The 22,005-nt window shown below is 36.2% G+C and overlaps 1 protein-coding gene and 1 pseudogene across 33 annotated transcripts in view; one reads left to right on the forward strand and one right to left on the reverse strand.

Annotated features, from left to right (window-relative positions):
* Window positions 1–22,005, reverse strand: part of Mbd5 (methyl-CpG binding domain protein 5) — a 437,449-nt gene that overhangs the window by 122,852 nt on the left and 292,592 nt on the right. For 2 of the 33 annotated variants that reach the window (XM_087210027.1, XM_087210021.1), the window contains 2 exons: window positions 18,793–18,898; window positions 16,146–16,200 (listed from right to left, as the gene is read on the reverse strand). The exons of 30 other annotated variants lie outside the window; for them this stretch is intronic. The gene's annotated coding sequence lies outside the window, so the exon portion shown is untranslated. Of the gene's footprint in view, window positions 1–16,145; window positions 16,215–18,792; window positions 18,899–22,005 lie in introns of those variants that run through there. One more of the 33 variants, XM_087210013.1, reaches the window with a different exon arrangement.
* LOC147828427 (mortality factor 4-like protein 1 pseudogene) lies at window positions 565–1,570 on the forward strand (annotated as a pseudogene).

Consider the following 22,005-nt stretch of genomic DNA (forward strand, 5'->3'; position numbering starts at 1 on the left):
CCAACCCAGATTGATGTACCCTGCAAAATTATCTTTCAAAATTGATGGAGAAATAAGATACTTTCATGACAAAGAGCACCTTAGGAACTTCAAATAGAATACCAAACCAACACTCCAATTTTAGACAATATCCTAGGAAAAGGCAACAAGGATCCCAACCCCAGGAAGCACAGCAGAATGAATCCGTCGGGTGTGACAAGAAATTAAATGCAAAGGGGCAGAATCTAACAAAAACAAAAAGTCATGACAATGATAAGTCAATATGTTTCAGTTATAATCATCAATGTTCTTGGTCTCAATTCACCAATCAAAAGAAATAGACTGGCAGAATGGGTCAAGAAGCAAGATCCAACAATATGCTGCATACAAGAAATATACTTAGGCGTGCGCGGCGGGCAGCCGTTGGCTGGTGGCGGTTGCACGGTTGCGGCGCTGTGAGGTTTTCGGGCACTGGCAAATCGGGCCCAGGATGTAGAGCGGCTGTGCCAGATGGCGCGTCTGACATGAGCTCGGGTTGGGTAGAGAGTAGGGGGCGGTAGTCAGGGGTGGTGGGAGAAGGAGGCCGTGAATCACTTATAAATGGTGCCCAAGCAGGACCCGAAGCCCAAGTTCCAGGAGGGTAAATGGGTACTGTGCTTTCATGGGCCTCTTCTTTATGAAGCAAAGTGTGTAAAGGTTGCCATAAAGGACAAACAAGTAAAATACTTTATACATTACAGTGGTTGGAATAAAAATTGGGACGAATGGGTTCCAGAAAGCAGAGTACTCAAATATGTGGACATCAATCTACAGAAACAGCGAGAACTTCAAAAAGCCAATCAGGAGCAATATGCAGAGGGAAAGATGAGAGGGGCTGCTCCAGGAAAGAAGACATCTGGTCTGCAACAGAAAAATGTTGAAGTGAAAACAAAAAAGAACAAACAAAAAACCCCAGGTAATGGAGATGGTGGCAGTACCAGTGAGACATCTCAGCCTCCTTGGAAGAAGAGGGCCCAGGTAGATCCTACTGTTGAAAATGAAGAAACACTTATGAACAGAGTTGAAGTTAAAGTAAAGATCCCTGAAGAGCTACAACTGTGGCTTGTTGATGACTGGGACTTAATTACCAGACAGAAACAGTTCTTTTACCTTCCTGCCAAGAAGAATGTGGATTCCATTCTAGAGGACTATGCAAATTATAAGAAATCTAGAGGACATATGGATAATAAGAAGTATACTGTTAATGAGGTTTTAGCAGGGATAAAAGAATACTTCAATGTGATGCTGGGCACTCAGCTCCTCTACAAATTTGAGAGACCTCAGTACGCTGAGATCCTTGCCGATCACCCCGATGCACCCAAGTCGCAGGTGTACGGAGCACCACATCTACTGAGATTATTTGTATGAATTGGAGCTACGTTGGCCTACACACCTCTGGATGAGAAGAGCCTTGCTTTATTACTAATTATCTTCATGATTTCCACAAGTATCTGGCAAAGAATTCAGCAACTTTGTTTAGTGCCAGTGATTATGAAGTGGCCCCTCCTGAGTACCATCGGAAAGCAGTGTGAGGTGCTCTCACCCGTGTTTGGATCTCCGTCAATATGTTTTGTTCCTAGTCCTTCTTTTGTACAAATGATGTACTTTGAAGATGTTAGTGTACAACAGAGTTGATGTTTGTTTTGATTTTAAACAGAGAAAATAAAAGGGGTTGCAGCTCCTTTTTTCTTTTTCCTTTTCATTTCAAAGTTGCTACCAGTATATTCAATGATGGACAACAAAGAGACACGGTGTAGTGTTTTATTGCCTAGTTGACAAAGCTGCTTTTGAATGCTGGTGGTTCTATTCCTTTGACACTATGCACTTTTATAATACATGTTAATGCTATATGACAAAATGCTCTGATTCCTAGTGCCAAAGGTCCAATTCAGTGTATATAACTGAACATGCTTATCCATTTGTGCTTTTCTTTTTTTAAATGGTGCTTCAAGAGCCCATCCTTTGCAAGTCATTCATGTTGTTCCTTAGGCATTTTCTCTTTGCTCAAATTGTTGAAGAATGGTGAATTGTTTCACGGTTTTTGTATTTGTGTCTAATGCACATTTTAACATGATAGACGCAATGCATTGTGTAGCTTCAGTTTTCTGGAAAAGTCAATCTTTTAGGAATTGTTTTTCAGATCTTCAATAAATTTTTTCTTTAAATTTCAAAAAAAAGAAAAAAAAAGAAATATACTTAATTCAAAAAGAAGCTCATAGACTGAAAGTTAAAGGGTTGAAAACAATACTCCATGAAACGGGAACCCAAAAAAAGGAGGAGTAGCTATCCTCTTTGCAAATCAAGTGGATTTCAAACCAACACTGATTAAGAGAGACAAAGAAGGACACTACATTCTTGTAAAGCGAACAATCCAAGAGGAAGAGATGACAATCATAAATATATATGCACCAAACACTAGTGCACCCAACTACATAAAACAAATACTAACAGACATGAAAAGTCATAAATGCACTAATGCAATAGTAGTGGGACCTCAATACTCCACTGTCACAAATGGAGAGATCAACTAGACAAAAAATAAGTAATGAAATACTAGAACTCAATCGAACTCTTGAACAAATGAACTTAACAAATGTTTACAGAGTGTTCCACCCCATAAAATCAGAATACACATTCTTTTCAGCTGCACATAGGTCGCTCTCCAAAATAGACCTCATACTCACTCACAGAACATGTCTAAGTAAGTGCAAAGGAATTGAAGTTATCCCCTGTATATTATCAAACCATAGTACAATGAAATTGGAGATCAGTAGCAAAAGAAACTGCAAAAATTCATAAACACATGGGAATTGAAGAACACACTTCTGAACAACCAATGGGTCACAGAGGAAATTAAAGAAGAAATCAGACAGTTCCTTCAATTAAATGACAATGATAATAAAACATATCGGAATCTATGGGACACAATGAAAGCAGTCTTATGAGAGAAATTCATAGCAGTGAATATGCATATTAGGAAAACAGAGCGAGTCCAATTAAACAACCTGATGCTGAACCTCAAGTTTCTAGAAAAAGAAGAGCAAGACAAACCCAAAGCTCATACAAGGGAGGAAATTATAAAGATCAGAGGAGAAATCAATGCAATGGAGACTAAGAGAATGATACAAAAAAAAACAACCAATGAGGCCAACAGTTGGTTCTTCGAAAGAATAAAGAAAATTGACAAGCCCTTAGCCAACCTCATCAGAAAAAGAAAAGAAAAGGCCCAAATCCACGCAGTTAGGAATGAAAAGGGTGAATTTACAATGGACCCAGCAGAAATTCAGATGATCATCAATACCTACTTCCAGAACCTATACACCAATAAGATGGAAAACACAGAAGAAATGGACAGATTTCTAGATATGTATGAATTACCAAAGTTGAACGAAGAAGACCTAAAAATTCTAAACAACCCAATATCAATCAATGAAATTGAAAACTTCATTAAAAACTTACCAACTATGAAAATCCCGGGTCCTGATGGCTTCACTGCTGAATTCTATAAGACATTTAGAGAGGAACTACTGCCACTACTGTTTAAACCCTTCAATGAAATTGAAAAGTAAGCAATACTTCTGAACTCATTCCTGGAAGCAAGCATGACTTTGATCTCCATAGTAGAGAAGGAAACAACCAAAAAGGAGAACTATAGGCCAATCTCACTAATGAACACAGATGCAAAAATCCTTAATAAGATACTGGCAAATAGAATGCAGAAGATCATCAAGAAGATCATACACCCTGACCAAGTGAGATACATCCCAGGGGTGCAGGGATGTTTCAACATATGCAAATCAGTCAATGTAATACACTATATCAATAGAGCCAAGGACAAAAACCATATGATCATTTCAATAGATGCAGAAAAAGCATTTGACAAAATCCAACCCACATTCATGAGAAAAACCCTACAAAACACTGGAATAGATGGTCTCTACTTAAATCTGATAAAAGTCATCTATGAAAAACCAACAGCCAGTATCATACTAAATGGTCAAAAACTGAAATCCTTCACACTAAAATCAGGAACAAGACAAGGATGTCCACTATCATCACTCCTATTCAATACAGTTTTGGAAACATTAGCCACGGCAATTAGACAAGACAAAGAAATAAAAGGAATAAAGATGGGAAATAAAGAAGTCAAATTTTCATTATTTGCAGATGATATGATACTCTATGTAGAAGACAACAAGAACGCCACTAAAAGTCTTCTAGACTTAATAACCAAATTCAGTAGAGTAGCTGGATACAAGGTCAACACACAAAAATCAACGGCTTTCTTCTACATGACCAACAGACTCACTGAGACAGAAATAGGGCAAACAATTCCTTTCACAATAGCATCCAAAAAACTGAAATACCTAGGAATCAGCCTAACAAAAGAAATCAAAGACCTCTTCTCTGAAAACTACAGCACTCTGAAAAGAGCGATTAAAGACAATATCAGAAAATGGAAAGACATCCCCTGCTCCTGGGTAGGAAGGATCAACGTAGTGAAAATGGCCGTACTTCCAAAACTGCTATATAGATTCAATGCAATTCCAATTGAAATCCCAGAAGCATACTTCACAGACCTTGAGAAAACAATCCAAAAATCCATTTGGAACAAGAAGAGACCTCGAATAGCAAGAGCAATTCTAGGCAACAAAGACGTGGCAGGGGGTATCACAACCCCCAACTTGAAACTATACTACAAAGCTACTGTGATAAAAACAGCACAGTACCGGCAAAGAAACAGACCTGAAGATCAGTGGAACAGATTAGAAGATGCAGAAACAACTCCAGACACACTCAGCCACCTCATCTTTGACAAAGGAGCCAAACACCCTCGCTGGAGGAAAGATAGCCTCTTTAATAAATGGTGCCAGAAAAATTGGGTTTCAACTTGCCAAAGATTAAAACTAGACCTATATTTTTCACCATGCTATAAACTAAAATGAAAATTGATTAAAGATCTAAATATTAAAACAGAAACGCTGAATCTGCTGGAATAGAGGTTAGGTAAAACTCTTGAAGACATTGGTGTAGGAAAAGATTTTATGAACAAAACCTCAGTTGTCCATGAACTAGCACAAACAATCAACAAGTGGGATCTCTTCTTATTAAAAAGCTTCTGCACAGCAAGAGAAACCACCAGCAGTGTGAAAAGACAACCCACAAAAAAAATTTTCACCTGCTGTTCCTCAAAGTTCGCCTATCTAGAATCTATAAAGAGCTTAAAAAAATCAGACCTCCCAAATTTAAAGACCCAATCCAAAAATGGGCATCTGAAATGAACAGACATTTCTGAGACAAAGAAGTAGAAATAGCAAATAAATACATGAAATAATGTTCAACATCACTGGTCATTTGAGTGATACAAATGAAAAGAACACTGAGATTCCACCTCACTCCAGAAAGAATGGCTGCTGTCATGAAATCAACCAATAACAAATGCTGGCAGGGCTGTGGGGAAAGAGGAGCTCTACTCCACAGCTGGTGAGAGTGTAGACTGGTGCAAGCACTGTGGAAATCAGTATGGAGATACCTCAAAGAACTATGTCTGGAAGTCCTATTTGACCCAGCTAGTCCCCTGCTGGGTATCTTCCCCAAAGAATTAAAGGAATCATGTCACAGTGATATATGTGCACCCATGTTCACAGCAGCACAGTTTGTAATAGCTAAAACTTGGAAGCAGCCCAATTGCCCATCAACTGGAGACTGGATAAAGAAAAGGTGGTTTTTTTATAAAATGGAGTACTACTCAGCCATAAAAAATGAGAAATTAGAGGCATTTATAGCTAAATGGATGCACATTGAAGCAATAGTCTTAAGTGAAATAAATAGGGCATACATGTGTAAATACCGAATAGTTTCTCTAGGGTGAGAAACTGAAAGTGTAAATAAGGACTAAAAGGTAATGTGAAATAGGAAGATAATGTGAAATAGGAAGAAAAGGGGCAAAAGGGAAGGGGAGGTGGGAGGGGTAGGGGAAAGGAAAGAAGGGAATGGAATTAATATGAGAAAATGAAAAAAAGGAAACAAAGTCTTTGTAAATAGGGAGGGATGGAGGGGTTGAAGGGAGGGCAGGGGAAGGGGGAAAAAAATAAGAACCAAGAGAGTATGTAAAGGTGCATATCTCCAATGATGATTGTCATTATATTGTACACCTAAAATGTACCAATAAAAGGATATACAAAAAAGAAATAAGAAATAGAAAGAAAAGGGGCAAAGGGGAAGGGGAAGTGGGAAGGGTAGGGGAAAGAAAAGGGAATGGAATTAATATGAGAAAATGAAAAAATGGAAACAAAGTCTTTGTAAATAGGGAGGGATGGAGGGGTTGAAGGGAAGACAGGGAAAGGGCAAAAAATAAGAACTAAGAGAGACTATGTAAAGGTGCAAATTTCCAATGATGAATGTCATTATATTGTATACCTAAAATGTACCAATAAAATAAAATTAGAAAAATTTTAAAACACTGAGATTCCTTCCTACTCCAGAAAGAATGTATATCATCAAGAAATCAAATAATAACAAATGCTGATGAGACTATGTGCAGGGGAAGGAACCCTTCTCCATTGTTGGTGGGAATGTATACTAGCATAACCACTCTGGAAATCAGTATGGAGATTCCTAAAAAAAACTAAAGGTAGAAATTCCTTTTTAATCAGGTATCACTCATACCCTTCTAAGTATGTTTCTAAAAGAGTTAAAGTCATCATATTATAGTGATAAATGCATACTCATCTTTATAACAGCAGAACTCATAATAGCTAAATCTTCCTATATGTCCACAAATATATAAATGGTAAAGAAAATGTGGTATTTATGTAAAATGGAGTACTTCTATGTTATAAAGAAGGATAAGTGAGTCATTTATAGGAAAATGGATGTACGTTGCTATCATAATGTTAAGTGAGGTAAAACAGACACAGAAGCTTAAATATTACATAGTTTCTCTTATATAAGAAACTCAAAGTACAAATCAATTAAACAGTAAAATAAAAGAGAGATAACTAGGAAACAAAGATAGATCTTTTGCAAATGGGAAGAGGACCAAGAGACGGAAGGAAGTGGGGAGGAGAAGGGAAGGGGAGGTAAAAAGAATTAAGATGTGTTATGTCTATGTATCAACTTTCCACAATAAATGTAATCATTATGTACTACAAACATGTACTAATACAAGTAAAAAACTAATGAGTCAATGGAAAACCAATAACTATGATTAGGATTACTTAATCACATAGTTATAAATTTTTTTCCTACATATGTTGTTAAAATACACCTAAACTATACTAGAAACTTTTTTTGAAAATAATACCAGCTTCTAAGTAAATTTTACTTAGAATAATGGGCACTTGGGAGACATTAAGACAAACTAAGCCAAAACAAATGATTTTTAAAAATGTATTGATTAAGATTAATGACTTATTTTAAAAACACACTAAGATATACATTTCTTCTCTTTTTCTTTAATAATAGAAAAACTCTGAGTATATCTAGTTTTAAAAAGTTCTCTTGCATACAACTGATGAAGTATTAATGATACAACATAAAAACTGAAACTATCTTGACAAAAAGCTGAATTATTTATCTACTTGAAAGCAAGAGGATAAAGTTTAATCATTTCTTATACTTCTGAAACTATAACTTATTAGGCAGTAAAAGAAATGCCAAAAATAAGAAAATGAGATGTTACATTTCAACTTTGGAAAGATGTTTCTAAACTCTTAAAAGAGGTTAGCAATTTTTGAGATTAATGTGAAAAAGTAGAAATATGATTCAGGTCAACTTTGAAAATTATCATTAAACCAAATATGAAACTTTTTTTTTTTTTTACTATTTTAACTTTGCTTAGAATAGTTAAGGATTAACACAAGATTATTTTACTCACATAAAATATTACTTTTTAAAAAGTGAAAATAAGTATAAATTAATGAATATTGCCAAATACATTAAAAGAAAAATGCAATTCACATGGCTTATCTACTCTGCATATATTCTGAATTACAGATGGAAATACAGGAAGGTCATTTAAAGGTATCCAGGTTCAATCCTACATCTAGACACGAATAGTATCTTATTTCTATATATGGAGAAAATCTCACTTAATTTCCAGTGAAATTAATGTAATGACAAAATGGCAATGACCAAAATGTGTTTTATTTGCTCCCATAATAACCATAAAAATATATGTACTTATTCATTTCACCAAATTTTTGAAGTACATTGTTCAAAGTCAATATGATTTTCCTTCTCTCTTCCTTCCTATAAATTCCTACTGTCAAGTATAACCTTGAAGAAAGAAAAAGATGTGAACTATTTTTACTGCACATAAGTGGCAAAGGAGAACAATAGAGAAGCACTGACAGAAGCAGAGTGAATCTCTGGGGTCTTAGAAAAGAGATAATTTTTCAGCCTCATGTTTAGATTTATGTAATTTCTTATGTTTTGATTAAAGGAATTTAGGGGAAGCAGTAAGGAAAGACATAATTGTTGTAATGGTCAGACTGTAGGGAACACAGAGAAAGTAGTAACCTATTTATTTATTTAATTGTCAACTAAGCAAGGACATTATTTTAGTGGTTTTCAACTGTCATTGATTTTGTACCCTATTGAATATTTGTCAGTTTTTGAATACAATTTTTCATGATAAATCTATTTGATTTAAAAATGACATTAACAGTTAAAATGCATAAATCAAACCTGAAGAGTTTAAAGAATTTTTATAAAATCTATACACATACATGTAATCAGCATCAGACCAAGAAAAAGAATAGGACCATCACTCTAAAATCCCCCCTTAGAACCCGTCTATTGAAGACAACTTTGATTATCATTATGCATGTGCCTGAAAGTACACTACTGGTATCAAGCAGGTAGAGGTCTGTAAAGTTGCTAACCATCCTGCAATGCCCAGGATTATAAATAACACAGAAAAAAAGAATTATTAGTTTACAAAATGTCAATAGTGCAGCTTTTGAGAAACAATGTTTTATTACCCAGGTTGTTTCTTTCAGATCAAGGCTGAATGACGTCACTTAAAAGAGCTAGGATTTGGTGCAAGTGATACACTGAGAAAATAATTTGAATGATTACTGAAGGCAAAATTAGGGATAAATTTCCCAGAGAAAGACTATGATTTTCTACATGACTCTAAGCCCCCGAAGGCAGAAATCAGTATATCAGTATTCCCAGGGCATTGTTCAGCTGTGTAAGTACACCAGGCCCCAGTAGTCAAAACCTGGAGTGTGATATTTGGATGTAAACATTCAGAGGATGTAACTCTTTTTGGTGGACTTGCATTGTTAGAAGAGACATCAGATTCTTTAGGGATGATAGGGGAATTCAGAGTAATGGAGTGTAGTGCTGGGTTCCAATGGAAAATGTTTTTGATAGAGCAGCTCCTGGAATATGCTTGTACAATGTTACTGATGGGGCAACTTCAGAGCCAACAATGATCCTGCTGATATATACTAGCCATTTCATTAATATTTTTCAACATGTACCTTTTACTGTTCAACTGCCCAGAGAAGATTATGATAAGGAATACTGACTGAGAGAATAATGTAAAATGTAAAAATTTCTTTTCTAAACTCTTCTGTGTAAAATTACTGAAGAATTAGCAGTAGGGCTGTGATGTATGTGCTTACAGTAATAACAAGTACCATATTCTGAAAAGGATTTTACAATAAGAGAAATTCAAAGTTGTAGCATTCAGAAAGAAGACTTTACATAACATTTATATACAGCAGGCCTTAAATAACGTGAGTTAGGAAGTCAAAGGAATTAAAAATAGTACTACATTGGACAAGTTATTGACTATAAACTTACTGACTTCTGATGTTGAGGAAAAAGCACACATGAGAGTACAAACAAAATATTCTAAAATAAAAGTTTTGTCATATGTATGTACACAGAAAGAACCCTAAACATGACAATCCAAAAGGACAGCATGTTCATTTGTTTAGAGATAGGGGCTTGCAACGTTGCCCAGGCTAGTCTTGAATTTATAAGCTCAAGTGATCTTGCCTCAGCCTCTGGACCAGCTGAGACTACTGGCATGTGCTGGCTGAAGGGGATAGTATAATTTGTACTATCATCGTTTTGTATCTGTTGTACTAATTTGTACATCTGCCTGAGAGATCATCTTCCTCAGTCTTCCAGAGTCCTGAGAGGAGGTACTTTATCCTCCCTTAACTTCTGGTAAGGGAGGAGATGAATAACCTTCAGGCTCTCCTTCTGTGGGAAAACAATTAAATGGTAGACCTACAAGGAGGAGGGCCTTAATTTTCTTCTCTTTAATCATTACTTCAGACTTTATGCTGTACTTAGTGCTCAATCAGCACTTGTTAACTATCATTTATGGAAGTTACTAATGGGGGGGGAACCCCAAAACATACAAAGAAACAAGCAAAACACTCTAAAACATCAAAGTCTAGAAAACAAAAACAGATACCATAGAGACTCATAAACAGAAAAACAGAACTTAGTCTCAGTTTCATACTGTTTAGAATTGTAAAAGGGTCTTTTAATTCTAACAGATTAAATGACTGAGAATTATTAAACATTGACATACATTCAGAATTATTCTACCCTGTCTCTATAGTAAAAAAAAATACATTGGCTTATCTATGTTCATGTGTATATCTATATATACATAAATATATGCAGTCAAACATATAAATGGATCTATATACAGTGTTCCAAGCTAAGAGTTTGGCAAATTGACATCCAAGTACATCATTCCAACCCAATCACATATTTCAGGATGTCGATAATGAAATTAGATTAGATTCATCAGATAAAAGGAATGCACTGAACAAAATCAGTGTTTACAGGAAGGGTTACAGAGTCAATTAAGTATTATGAATAATTCTAATTAGTAAACATTAAAAATTATAGTTACTTGATGATGAGAGCATAGTTTATTTGGTTTGTGTTTTCAATGACATTCTTCTAATAAATGTAGTCTCAAAAAAAGGTGATTTGTATATTGTAGTAGTTACCTTTCTGTAGCTGGGACATAATACATGATATGCACAACTTAAAGGAGGAGAGGGTTATTTGGCTGAAGGGGTAATGTGTTCAGTCTACTGTTGGCTGGGTCCAAGGCAGAAATGGCATGGAAGACAGCATGGCAAAGGAAAGCTGTTCACCTCATGGCAGTTAGGAAGTGGAGAGAGAGGAAATAAGGAGGAATAAGAGACAATGTACCTTCCAGGTCACAACTCTAGGGAACTATCCCCAACCAGTATCATCTTTTAATAGCACATTCAGCTATGGACTCATGAATGAATTAATCCCCTGATGAGTATTGCATTCCCATTATCCAGACACCTTCTGAAAGCCCCACCTATTACACACAAGACTTCTGGGGGACACTTTAGATCCAAAACTTATTATTCTGCCTTTGGTTTTCATAATGATTATGTCCATCTCATTATGCAAAATGCATTTAGTCCATTTCTAAAAGTTGCCAAGGTCTTGACAGTTCCAGCATAGTTGAAAAGTCTAAATCCAAAGTTTACTCGGAAACTCAAGGCAAACTCTTAGCTATGAGCCCTTATAAGGATCAAAAAGAAAGTTTAATACTTCCAACATACAATAACATAGAGTAAACATTCCTATCCAAAAAGGAGGAGTAGGGGCTAGAAAGGAATTGGACGAAAGCAAGACCAAAACCCACCAATGTAAATACTAAATTCTGTACTTCCATGTCCAGTACCCAGGGCAGGCTGTGGTGAGATATGAACTCCGAAGGGCTTGGGTAATCCTGCCCCTATGGCCTTGCTGGTTGCAGGCCACATGGCCTCTGATAGGCTGGCTCTTCTCACTATGGTTTTCCTCAGCAGATGTTCCACAATTCTGGCAGCTCCAGTTTCCTAGGGATTCCACTGCTTCTGCTTCATTATCACAATGTCAAGCATGACCCTCCCAGGGGCTTCTGGCAGGGAGTGTGACCCTGTCAAACATTTTTGACTAGCCTCCCAGGTCTTCTGAAATCTAGGTAGAAGTCCCCATGATCTTGTAACTGTTTTCTTTCACTCTCCTTTTTTTTTCTTTTTTCTGGCTTGCCTGCTTTCATCCCTCCCTCCCTCCCTCTCTCCCTCCCTCCCTCCCTCTCTCCCTCCCTCCCTCCCTCTCTCCCTCCCTCCCTTACTTCCAGAGGTTAGGAGAAGAAAATTAGCTCCTGGATTTCTGGGGGGTGGGGTCCTAGGAGGCCACCATGTGGGTCCCTCAATCCAGAACTTTTTATGATAAGTGGAGCACAGGAGTTCCTCAATTGTTCAGTGGCCACCTATCACAGGCATTTCTGTGGATTTCAAATGACCAATTGGAACTCAGGCTTTCTAACTTAGTCAATCGGCATGTAGGGTTTAATGGAAACTGGGGTATTAAAGAAAAACTAGATATTCTCCATTATAAATTCCTCAAATCTCAGGAGCTTACTTAGTAAGAAGTTCACTCTTGGTCCAGAGTCCTAGCTTATTACCTATTCTTACTGTAATTCTCATCAATGGGGCTGATCACTCAATTTTATCATAGGCCCTTCCCAAGCTAGCTACCTATTTATACACTAACTAAACTGTCTTTTACAATTTCCTCCTCTGAAGAAGTATCTCTAACTCCTATTAGGGGAGAAGGGGGTGAATCCTAAATCTAGCTACTTCTTGCTAAAAGGAGTCAGTGTACACTTGATCTTAGCCAAAAGGCCGAGAAGTGATAAGGAGTCAGTGTAGATCCCAGTAGTCAGGGATTTTTCTCCAAAGAGCTAATCTAAGGGGTCCTTGATAGAAGTCATGTTCGGGTTCAGCAGTTTGGACTCTTTTCAGATGGTTGGTCTAGTGGTCCCTGGTAAAATGAATCTAACACATTTATCATTGGAGCTACTACATTAGCATTTACAGTGTGACAGAGCTCTAGGCAAGAAGAGACAAATTTAATAAGAGATTAAGAATACATGCTCAAAACATAAAAACCAGAATGAAAAGACAGATTGGGATGATTAAAGGAAGGAGCCAAGTCCAGCCATAGTTCTTAAGGGACTGGAATAGGAATTGTAACCAGCTAGGTCCTGGGGCTGCCTGCTCATGGTGGTTACGTATAAGTGTGATATATATATTTTACAGTTTTAATGTCTTCCTCCACCTATGTGAATTATTTATCCAAAGACAAGATTCATTTTTCAGTGTGTAAGATCCTTCAGTTTTGGTCATAAGATCCAAACCTCTGTGGTTTTGAAGGACTATTTGAGCTAAGAAATTTAGACTCTTGCTGTCCCTCTATAGCTGGTACCATGGCTTTCCAGCCTTGTTGAACCATAAAAGTTGTAAGCTGCAAGTGTACTCTTGCATTCCATATGCCTGAAAAACCAGCATCATATGGATGATGCTAAGGTTTGCCAACAGTTTGAGCAGTAGTCTGGCCCCTTTGATGCATGGCTGGAGTGGTCTCTTAATGCCTGGATGGTTGGGGAAGTACTTCCCTGGGTAGTCTTGAAAAAGCAAGGTATCCTTGGGCTCTCTTCTGAAAGGAAAGTTTTTCAAAGTAGTTTACTCTTTTACACCGCTGAGCCAAAAATGCATGGAGTTATTGAGATGCCCTCAAGGCATCCTTCCTATTATCCTGATGTAAAGTACTTGGTTTCTTTTTAATGCTAATTTTTCAGCAACCATGTTGTTCTTGGCCTCAACTTTACAAGGGCATCCTTTCAGACAGAGAAGCAAAATTTTCACATCTTTTGACTCTGCTTTTTGCTCCTGATTTTAACTATAGGTGTGGCTAAAAGCAGATAACAATAACCTCATTACATCATGAATGTTGAATTGTCTTGAAACTTACTGTGTTGCATTAATTAACTTGTGTTGTGGTGGTTCATAATGGGACGCTTCCCCCAAAATTTCACAAGCTCAAAGGTGTGGGTTTTGAAAGGTGACTGGATTATGGGAACAGTATAGCTGACTTGCTGTGAGGCAAGTATAGTCAGAAGAAGCTGGTCACTGTGGGTGGGTGTGACTGGGAAGGGCATATCTCTCTTCCTGGCTCCTTCTTTGACCTCTCTGCCTCTTGGGTGCCCTGAGGTGCACCACTTTCCTCTGTCAAGGCTCTCTTACCATGCCATTCTGCCTTGGAGCCAGCTGCTATAGACTAAAACCTCTACAAACTGTGAGCCAAAATAAACCTCTCCTTCTTTAAGTTGTGAGTATTGGGTATTTTGTCCCAGGAAAGACAAAAGTAACTAAGACAGTCTACCACCTTTAAATTCATCCTCATATAAAGTTTTAGGACATGCCTAAAATATAGACAGGTTCACTGTCAGAATGTAACACGCATGAGTTCCAGTCCAGTTTCCATGAGCCTTTGTTCTCAACTGAAACTTATGAGAAATTATTTATTCTCACATTCTTATCAGCACTCCAGTCTTCTGAACCCTGATTACAACTGCCCATTAAGCTCTGCCTAAAGCATGCTAGGGCTTCTGTAGGCTGCATCCACAAACCTTTTCAAAATCCTTCTGCAAACCAATTCCAAAGGCTTCTGAACTACATGGTCAGGTATAGTCACTGCAACTCCACTGCTGGTACCAGTTTTCTGTATTAGTCACTTTTCCATTGCTGAGATGTAATACACAACACCACAACTTAAAGGAGGAGAGAAAGGTTTATTTTGGTTCATGATTTTAATGAGTTTAATTCATTGTATTCTGGATCAAAGGCTGAAATGGCATTGAAGCAGGGCATGACGGAGGGCTTCACACCTTATAGAAACCAGAAAGGAGGAAAAAAGGGGAAGGAGAAGAGCTGGGGACAAGAATACACCCTTCCAGCCTTCACCCTCAGTGGTGTATCTCCAACCAGGCCCCACCTTTTAACAGTACATGAACTCATTAATGGATTGATTCTCTGATGAAAACAGCGCCCCTACAATCCAATCACTTTCCAAAAGCCCCACTTCTGACACAAGAGATTTTTCATTTGTTCTGTGAGACAGGGTTTCCCTATGTAGCCCAGGCTGGCCTTGAACTTGTGGCAATCTTCCTGCCTCAGCCTCCCAAGTGTTGGAATTACAGGTGTGCATCACCCTGCCTGGCTACAAGAGACTTTTTGGAGACACTTTAGATATAAACCACAACATACGTAGACAGAAAATTGTCCATTTTTTAATTTAAACCATCATCCATATTTATGACACATCTATCTTATTAGTGTAGAATTTTTAGAAATTCTACATATTCTAACGTAGTATGATCTAGAAAGTTTTATGGTCTATTATTGGAAATATAGTATTTATAATGTATGATAAATGACAGTAGATGTGATATTTATAAAGCTCATCTTTTCAACAGTAAATACAGAACATTTCTGGTTTATTCCCATAACACATCAAAATGAACAAAGATTATTACTGTGTAAGGTTATTATGTGGTGACTAAATATTTACTTCTAACTGTGATGCGATGTTATCACCAAATAAGCACTATTATACCCTGAAATGGCTGGAATCTACCAAAATCATGAGTGAAAATAAAATAAAAATAAATAACATCTTACCAAAGATATTCTCTCTCTTCTCTGAAAACTTTGAATATTGAAGCCTATTTTTTAAAAGGCCTCGCTTTCTTGTGGTATTTTAAATGATTTCATTTTAAAAATGTATTTTATTGGTATGTTTGTAATACACGATTACATTCCTTGTGGAGACCTGGTCATATATATAACAAATCTTATTTCTTTTTTTATTCCCTTCCCCTCCCCTCTGTCTCTTTTCCTTCATCTGACTTTTCATTTTTCACTAAAGTCTCTTCTTACCAAAGTTAAAATTCAATTTTGTAGCCATATCAACACATAATTCTTTTAAAAATTAGGTAAAGACTAGGACTACATATAGCTAAACTATGTGTTTATTCCAGCATGTAACTCAAAGAAAAGATGCAAGGCTTTCTTACAGTACAGAAGGCTATTTACAATTGTTTAAAAATAAAATTACTTTTCCCTTAGTTCCCCACTAGCAGAGTTGCTTAAAAAAAAAAACTCAGAAGAATACTTGCAGAAAGTAATAATGACTGCCCAACGTTCCAACTTCAAGTGACTGTCTTTTTAAAACTTAACTATCAAATTCTTCAAATGTCTTGAACTCACCTTTCCTAAACTCAAGTTTTTTAATCCAATCTTCTTCTCTGAAAACTATGGCACTCTGAAAAGAGAGATTGAAGATGATATCAGAAAATGGACAGACATCCCCTGCTCCTGGGTAGGAAGGATTAATATAGTGAAAATGGCCATACTTCCAAAACTGCTATATAGATTCAATGCAATTCCAATTGAGATCCCAGCAGCGTACTTCATGGACCTTGAGAAGACAATCCAAAAATTCATTTGGAACAAGAAGAGACTCAGAATAGCAAAAGCAATTCTAGGTAACAGAGACATGGCAGGGGGTATCACAATCCCCAACCTGCAACTCTACTACAAAGCTACTGTGATAAAAACAGCATGGTGCTGGCAAAGAAACAGACCTGAGGACCAGTGGAACAGATTAGAAGGTGCAGAAACAACGCCAGACACATTCAGCCATCTCATCTTCGATAAAGGAGCCAAACACCCTCACTGGAGGAAAGATAGCCTCTTTAATAAATGGTGCTGGAAAAAGTGGCTTTCAACTTGCCAAAGATTAAAACTAGACCTATATCTCTCACCGTGCACTAAACTAAAATCAAAATGGCTTAAAGATCTAAATATTAAAATAGAAACTCTGAACCAGTTGGAACAGAGGTTAGGTAGAACCCTTGAAGACAGCGGTGTAGGAAAAGATTTTATGAACAAAACCTCAGTTGCCCGTGAACTAGCACAAACAATCAACAAATGGGATCTCTTCTTATTAAAAGGCTTCTGCACAGCAAGAGAAACCACCAACAATGTGAAGAGACAACCCACAATGTGGGATAAAATCTTCACCTGCTCTTCCTCAGACAAAGGTCTACTATCTCGAATCTATAAAGAACTTAAAAAGATCAGACCTCCCAAATTTAAAGACCCAATCCAAAAATGGGCATCTGAAATGAACAGACATTTCTCAGACAAAGAAGTAGAAATAGAAAATAAATACATGAAAAAATGTTGAACTTCACTGGTCATTCGAGAGATGCAAATGAAAACAACGCTGAGATTCCACTTCACTCCAGAAAGAATGGCTGCTATCATGAAATCAACCAATAACAAATGTTGGCAGGGCTGTGGGGAAAGAGGAACCCTGCTCCACTGCTGGTAGGAGTGTAGACCGGTGCAAGCACTGTGGAAACCAGTATGGAGATACCTCAAAGAACTAGGACTGGAAGTCCCATTTGACCCTGCTATTCCACTGCTGGGGATCTTCCCCAAAGAATTAAAAGAATCATACCACAGTGATATATGTGCACCCATGTTCACAGCAGCACAGTTTGTGATAGCTAAAACTTGGAAACAGCCCAAATGGCCATCAACTGGAGACTGGATAAAGAAAATGTGATTTTTTAATAAAATGGAGTACTACTCAGCCATAAAAAATGAGAAATTAGAGACATTTATAGCTAAATGGATGCACACTGAGGTGATACTCTTAAGTGAAGTAAATAGGACACACATATATAAATACAGAATAGTTTCCCTGCTGTGAGAAACTGAAAGTGTAAATAAGGACTAATGTATAATAGGTAATGTGAAATAGGAAGAAAAGGGGCAAAGGGGAAGGAAGTGGGAGGGCTAGAGGAAAGGATAGAAGGGAATGGGATTAATATGAGAAAATGGAAAAATAGGAACAAAATCTTTGTAAATAGGGAGGAATGGAGGGGTTGAAGGGAGGGCTGGGCAAGGGTGAAAAATAAGAACCAAGAGAGATTATGTATAGGTGCAAATTTCCAATGATGAATGTCATTATATTGTATACCTAAAATGTACCAATGATTAGAATGAATACTTGATAATGTAAAATAGGAAGAAAAAGTCCAAAGGGGTAGGGGTAGTGGGAGGGGCAGGGGAAAGGAAAGAAGGGAAAGGAAAAATGCTGAGAAATGGAAAAAATGGAAATAAAGTGTTTGTAAATAGGGAAGGGTGGAGGGCATGAAGGGAGGGCTAGGAATGGGGAAAAAATAAGAACCAAGATGCATTATGTAAAGGTACAATTCCCAATAAGAAATGTAATTGTGTTGTATACCTGCAATGTACCAATAAAAGAATTTAATAAAAAAAACTTATCAAATTCTTCAAATGTCTTGAACTCACTCACCTTTCCTAAACTCAAGTTTTTTAAGCCAATCTTTCTCAATTTCTTATCTTTCATAATAATTGTATACTTTCAGATCTTTCGTTTTTATTTTATACTAGAAATTTTCATTCTGTTCAAGACTTTTTTTCCCCAAATTTACCACTATTACCCTTTGGAAACAATGAATCATAGACCTTTTCATACTGGCAAGAGCTCATCATTTTGATTTATTTTCCTTTACATATGAGAATGAAGCTAATGATCCAACAATCATTAATTAGTAGACCATTAACTGGAATTGTGTTTTTAGTAGAAGAAGATGGATTTTCATTAAAAATCCATATTTTCTCCTGAGTTCCTCGAAAAGTCAAACAACATGTGTGAATTGTGTGGCTTAAATTGGTGTGTACCAGTTCACCATAAAGAGCCCAACAATTGAAAGAAATAAAGCAAACATTTTCTCAAGAAAAAATATTATTTTAAGTATTCAATGAGTATATTATTTAAGATTTAGCATACCATAGATATTCAATAAATTATGCTTACCTTATCATATTACACTGCATTGTCATGGTTTAGCTTGCTTGTCTTAAACAACTTGAGAATGAGGACTGTATCTTCTGTGTCTGTAACTTTTGATCAACTACTGCACCTGGCACATATGTATGGGAATTAAGTGGAATGAATGTACCTGTCAAAGCAGCTTTTCAATGGGAATTTCAATGAACCAATACCCAGGGATATGTTGATGCATTATAGGCTAGTTACTAGATCTGACTCATACTACTAAAGAGAAAAAAGTCACTTTACTATTCCCAATAAAGCTATTTAAAAAAATCCCTACAAGGTAGGAGTTCAGAGAACCAAAAATGGCTCTCATATTAAATTTGAGAAGATAATAAAGCCATCTGATGTAATAAGCAGACCTCAACTTGAAATTCTGTGCCCCTCTTTCCCACTCTAAGTTATAATTTCTTAATGTAAAGATCACACAGTTTAGGGAAGCATTAGCAAACTCTTGAAAATCTTGAATTTCTGGAATTAATCTAGCACATAATAGCCTAACTTCCTAAAGTGTTCTTTTTCTCCATCTGCTGGTTGTTGATATGGTGTAATCTCATACTAAGATTACTGAAACACAGAAAGAATGAATTTATCTTTTTTAAATATGTCACAGTAAAATTCAGGCTTCATATTCTGGTGTGATACAGCTATTGTCTTGCTAAAAAAATATTAGTGAGGAAAACAAAAGTAGGTCAATACTGATGTGGAATCCTTTCTATTGTAAATAAAAGCTCCAAGATTTAATTCTGTAAAATAGTTTTTTGTGATGACATATGTCCACTTTCTCATAGAAATTATATAAATAGTCATTAAAAGGGCAAGGACATCATTAGCAGGTTTTACTCAATACATTTTGAACATAGACTATAACATTCTTGGTGGAATTTTACAGAGCTAAGATACAGCAGAAAACAAAAACAATTCGTTTTCTGAAATGCTTATATACTTACTTTTCCTTAAAAAACAATTACATTTTCCATGGGAAAAATATTAAATTTTCCATTGTTTCTAAAACAATCTTTTATCTCTCTTAGAATCCATAACATTAAAAACAGTATGCTGGCTGTGGTGACATATGCCTGTAACCTCAGCAATGTGGGAGGCTGAGGGAGGCAGGGAGGATTATGAGTTCCAGGCCAGCTTGGGCAAACCCTATCTCAAAACATAAAAAGGATGGGTATGTAGCTAAGTGACAGAATGCTTGTCTACCATGCACAAGGCCCTGGGTTCAATCATTAGTACAAAAGGAAAAAAAAGGGTAATGATAGATCACTTACACAGAAGCTTCAAATACTTTTGAAAGCCTGCTTTAGATACACCAATATATTCCCAATACTTGGTTCTTAGTTTATTCCTTTTACCTATGCTTTTGCTTTTGGTTTAGATTTATATTTAAAAATTATGACATATCTGAATTATAGTGATGTCTTTTTCTCCTTATTCTCTATTAAATGGTAAATATCCTGAAGAATTAAATTATAGTACAATTTAGCCCTCTGGATTTTACTTTGGCTTACCAATTCTCATTGTCAAAGCAAGCAAGAGAAAAGTATGATACCACATCAGGGAATAAAGACTAGAGAGCTTATAAGGACAAACAAGACAGAATTTTTCCTGTGAGAAAGGTAAGAGAAGTAAAACATGGTGTAAATATATATTATATAATTAATATAAAACTGTGATATACTAGAACATTTAAAATAGAACTTTTAAAATAACTCATTTTAAAAATAAATACATATTATGGTAATTTATGACACAAAACAAGTACCAGAACCAGGCAATTTCTTGTACTAATAAGTTCCTTTAAAAACCATGATTTTGGGCCAGGGATGTAGCTCAGTGGTACAGTGCCTGCCTGGGAAGCACAAGGCCCCGAGTTCAATTCCCGGTACAACAAAATAAAACAAAACAAAAAACTCCACGTTTTTCAATTTAATACATTTATTAGGTCATAGATTTATCACCTTTATAAAGTGGTGACAATGTTTAGGAGGAGAGGAAAAATATTCTCTTACGCTTAAGTCAATTAAGTAAAGTTGGGGACTAAGAATGAGTAATTGTGTGGTAGGTGGGGTGGAGCTTGAGAAGCCAAGAGAGGTAGTTTTATGTGGTTTTTGGATAGTTGTCTAAAGTACATTCTCTAAGTGCATTCTCTTAAAATATTAATATACTGAATTCATATGGTAAATTTAACATGGCTCACAAATACACTGTAAAATAATTCTTAGGGGAAGGAGAATACTAGACACTATTATAATGTTGCTTCATAAGTTTACTAACAGGAACAAAAAGGGATAAATTTTAAATTTTGGCCTTCTAATATACTTGTTCTTTTATTATATACAGTACCTGAAACAATTTGGCCCATTATACTGAAATGGGCTGATTCTCCGTGCACATATTTAAGTTCAAAAAAAAGTGTAACAGTTTTCTATCTTGGTATAAAATTAAACTTATAGGAAAGTTTCCAGAATAGGATGAAAACCTCATTAACCCTTTATGCAGATTCCTCAGTGTTTACATTTTGCCCCACTTGCTTTTGCTCATCTATCTCTCTCTGAAATCTCTGAGAGTAAATTGGAGCAATGTGCCAATTTACCTCTAAATAAATACTACATTTCAGTGTGTATTTCCTTAGAACATGGGGTTTTTTTACATTACCAAAATAAAATTTTTACTATTGTGACCATAATGCCATTCGTAGCATTTTATGGATTGCTCTTTAAATCCCTGGACCAGAATCCAATTTATTATCACACATTACATCTAGTTGTCAAGTCTCTTAAGTTGCCTTTAAATTGGAATCTTTATTCAGTCTTCCTTTGTCTACACTGATGTTAACATTTTTGAAGAATGCAAAATTGTTTTGCTGACTGTGATACTTTTCAAGTTTGTCTGATGCTTCCTCATAAATGAATTTAGAGATACAGTTTGAGGGGAATACTTTAGAGGCAATGCTATGTCTTTTTCAGTGCATGATATCAGGAGGCACATGAAATGTCAATTTAATCCAACGTTATTTAACTTTATCAACTTTTACCAATTTTATTTAACGTTGATCAATTTGCTAATGTGATAATCTTTGGTTTCTCCATTGTCAAAATACTAGGTTTTTTTTAAATAACAACTGAGTAATTTGTGGAAAACTATTTTGAAACTACTTAATATAAAATTTTACTCACTGATATGAGT

The sequence above is a fragment of the Heterocephalus glaber genome, unplaced genomic scaffold (genome assembly GCF_053883595.1).
Source record: "Heterocephalus glaber isolate CG9 unplaced genomic scaffold, H.glaber_assembly_v1.0 deba00001097, whole genome shotgun sequence".
NCBI lineage: Eukaryota > Metazoa > Chordata > Mammalia > Rodentia > Bathyergidae > Heterocephalus > Heterocephalus glaber.